Genomic DNA, 4423 nt, shown 5'->3' on the forward strand with positions numbered 1-4423 from the left:
TGAAGAGAAGAAGGAGAATACTACGATGGACCTAAGTTGCACATCAGTGTAACACCACCACAGATATCTTTGTGGATGATGAGGCACAAGAGGAACTTGATTTTTAGAGAAAGGACAATTGTATATTTCTGCCAATTAGAATAATCTGTCTTTAGCTAGCTAGTCAGTAGATTTGATTACTCCGTGATGACAATAAAGATAGAAAAGCAGGATATCATTTTACAGTGACTGGTATTCTCATTTTTCTCTACCCTATGATGCTCAAAAGCTAGCTGGGAGAAGTTTTAATGAGTGCCCTCCCAACATTTTACCTCATGGCAATTTGATCAAATCGTGGAGGGCTGAGAAAAGACTTCAATGGGATGACAGCTTGGAAAATGAATAACAAATTTAGCTGTTATTATATTCATATAGTAAAGTGAAATACAATACAATACAATACAATACAATATAAAATAAAACAAAAAAATAATTAATTCATAATTAATGTCTTAGAGACAAAACAAAAGAGAATCAGGAAAGTTGAAGATAGACAGAGATGGAATTTTACAGATCTTGAAGCAAATCCTTATCTAGACTCTGAAGGTTTAGAAGTACTTGGAAGAATAAATGGCAGGTGTATATATAAATACAGACAGATATATAAATACAGCAAAGCAAAGTGATTCACCACATCCAGTGATGCCTTGGTTTCAGATGCTGATCTTCATTTGTGGTGGGTGGTTGGAGATGGTGTTCAGTTGATGACAGCCAATGACAACAGTACAAACTTGCTTATAATCCAAAGTGCTCAAGCTAGCTCCTTTGGAGATAACTTCTGGTTTAGGGATCTCAGCAGGAACTCCTTTTTTCCTGTCTTCCAGATCTTGTAAATTTAAGTCTACAGGCAAGGGGAAGCAGGAAGACACCAGTTTACATCTTGCCTTCACAGGATACAATGGTATCACTTCTCAATTTCCTATATCAAGCCAGCGTTATTTGCTCACAGGCCAAGCCTTCAGCCAATAAATACTCTTGAGCCCTCCCTCCAAACTCCAAATAAATGCTTTCAAATATGAAATTGTCCACAAAGTGATGTTGATTGCCCCATGTTGATTTGGGACTGTCCTTACCAGTCTGAGACAGAAGGTTTCCAAATTATTTATTTCTACTAGGAATTAAAACAGTTGACCTGAGCAATACATCTTTGCAAATAAGTCATCATCATCAGTTTAAAAATGAAGTATGACTGAGAGGCATCCTAGCCAGTATCGCTCCTACAGGAGATCTCATGGTGAAAATATCTAGTTGACAACAGAGACTTCAGGCTACTGTGGATTACACACATAGTTGAACCAGCCATACACGCTAGTCTGAGTACAAATAGTGCAGATTATCAATGTAAACTACACAATTCAGCTAGATTAATTAAACTGTGAAGTTTGCATTGATAATTTGCAATTTTTGTACTCAAACTAGTATGTATGGACAGCTCAGCTATGTGAACAATCCACTATGATTTGAAATTGAGAAACCTTGAAAATGCATATGCAGAGAACAATAATGATGGGTCAGATCAAAATTTAAGGGGCTACTGAGAACACACAATCTCTTTTTACTTTCACATCTCCTAGAAGATGGAAATCCTTGTTCAATGCAATTAGAAAATGCATACAAAAATTAACTAGACATTTTCATATTAGTGATCAGTTTCTTATGAGCCCTTACACTGATATGAATATGTCTCAATTTTATTATGAAAATAAATGTGAATCACTTTTACAGCTCCTTAACATAAAAACACTTAATAACATAAAGCAACTGTGATTACACTATGCATTAAAGTATTGTTTCTTCATGCCATTGAAGGCCTTTGTACAACTGCTGTCTACAGGAAGATATGTGCTCTGAAAACCTCTAGATAGACCATATAATCTTAATGAGAATCTTGGTTTATGGGTTTGTCAAGTTTCTAATTCTGGCAACAGAGAAGAAAAAACTAGGATACAATTTAATATGTTAAAAGGCTATATCCAAAAGTATTGTACTCCCTGTACAAGAAACAAGTATTATACTCAAGATAGTATATAGTATTATAGTTTCAGAAACATACTCTGAACTATATTGGTGATTTGTTTCAACAGTGGTCTTTAGTAGTGATTAGTTACAGTTTCAGTCAGGGTTCTGGGTATCATAGAAATAGACTGCTGTAACAGAGATATTAATGTTATTTGTACATTAACAGTAAATTTAACATATTTGGGACACTCTGATGTACTGCTTTCAGATATAATAGTGTTTGAATATCTGAACTCTCCGTCTGTTTTTACCTGGAAAGGCAAAATTTATACTATAACTGGGCAACAGAGGAACGTATTTTCACAGGTAACCATTTTTCTTCTGCACTTTTCTCTTGCACTGACGTACTAAGCAACTTTTGTATGTAAGCCAAAAATGAGCTGTGTAATCCTAAAAGGAAAATAATAACATGCAGCTAACAGCATAAGATTGTTCTCAGAAACCCAAATATTAACAGAGCCATCTGGGATTATGGCATTTTGTAAAAAAAAAAGACCCTTGTACATTTTATGTACGTATATGTTCCATTTATGTCAGTACTCTTGATAATTACTTTTAAAAAATTGTCACTAAGTCATATCTAAATACAAACAAGGTGTTACCGATATTTCTGAACTGAAAAGTCTGTTTCCGCAGCCCTTCATCATTCATCTGTTTGTCCTCACTGAAAGACACTGTGAAAGACTTGGGGTGAAGGTAAATGTTGCACAAAGTATTTTAAGACCTCAAAGTGCCCAATTCTTACTTTAGGGCAAATCTGACAGATTAGTTTAAGAAGTACCTAAACCTAATTAAGTATAAGTACAATAGATTTTACTTAATTGATAGAATGTTGATTCTCTATCAACAGTTTGGGGCCGATTTGTCTGGTTCCATGACTAAATGGGATGGGGAAAACCACAGGTCTATGCCTGGGATAGGGGGAATGTGGGTAGGGAAAGGGAAATGGTCCTAAGATGGTCCTAAGAACAAAACAGTGGCAATCAGCTAAGGGAGAAAACTAATTTACTAAATATGATATCGGAAAGCAAGATAACAAAAGATTATGAAATATAATTGGAATTGAAGCTAATAAATCAAATAAAATGAGATAGTGTCCAAAACTGAAGGACTTACTCTAATGCTGAAAGTGAGACAGCTAGGGAGAACACACTGCAGAGACAAGCAGTGAAAGAAGGGACATCTCATGAAAGCAATTATATCTTTCCTTTGAATGAAAAAAAGAAACAAAACAGTGAAGCCTTCTGGGAGATGTACTTCTTTTTCTCTTCTGCAACAGGTACCCTGGAAATACTGACAATTCAGGGAACTCCTACTGCACTACATGATGTTATAATGTGGAATAAAGATAACAAAAATCATTGAACCATGTGTCAACGGTTTACGGGCTGGTTCGGCCCAGTTCCGTGACTAGAAGGGCGGAGGGATCCGCGGATCCGCGCCCCCGGAAAAAAAGAAATAAGGGACCCCGAAATAATTGAAAACAGTGGCAACAATCTGAGGTAAAACAAAGTAATTTACTAAATATGGTATCAACAGAATTTTATAAGGAGAGAGAATGTGAAATTGATGGTGGAGAATGCGGGCAAAGAAGCGCAGGTGAGAAGCGCAGGCAGAGAAGCGCAAGCGAAGCAGTGCAGGCAGAGAAGCGCAAGCGAAGCAGCGCAGGCAAAGAAGAGAGCATCAGGTGACCTTGCCGGGAGTTATATCTCCTCGTTGACCGCAAAGCCCCCTGGGGAAACGTAGCTGCTCTTCTCCTCTGGACAGGCACCCGGAACTTGAGCATCAGCAGTCAAACCCCCAGTGCATTGCATGATGTTATGATGTGGAATACCGATAATGAAAAATCATGAAACCATGACACCATGACAACTGTCACATAACTATATGAAATTAACTGTTTACTCATACTCAGCCTCAACCATGTCTCAATGAATTGGTGAAACAGAAGTCAGCCTTAAATCATTTCTGTATTTATTTAGTATTAGAAAACGTAATTATTGTTAGTCTAAAATAAATGCATATTCATAGTGCAAATTTATGCAGCAAAAGTCTATAAGATGAAAGAGATCATTCAGTGACACAATTTTAAAGATGGCATTCACAGTGCATCCTAATTCTTCAATGAGACTCACATAGGTTACGAAGAGTTTGGGAAAATTAAACATCATCATTCAATAAGAGTAACTGACAACTCCAACTTAATGCACTTATTTGAAACTTTCTGGGAAGTAGTTGTGCCGTTGTGTTGTACTCTGAAATGACATTTGATATGAAGCATTAACACCATCTGAGAAATCCCTACTTTGCCATTTGGAAAATCAAATAAGTAATTCAAGACTTGGTTAAAAATATATACCACTCT

The sequence above is a fragment of the Meleagris gallopavo genome, chromosome Z (genome assembly GCF_000146605.3).
Source record: "Meleagris gallopavo isolate NT-WF06-2002-E0010 breed Aviagen turkey brand Nicholas breeding stock chromosome Z, Turkey_5.1, whole genome shotgun sequence".
Lineage (NCBI taxonomy): Eukaryota > Metazoa > Chordata > Aves > Galliformes > Phasianidae > Meleagris > Meleagris gallopavo.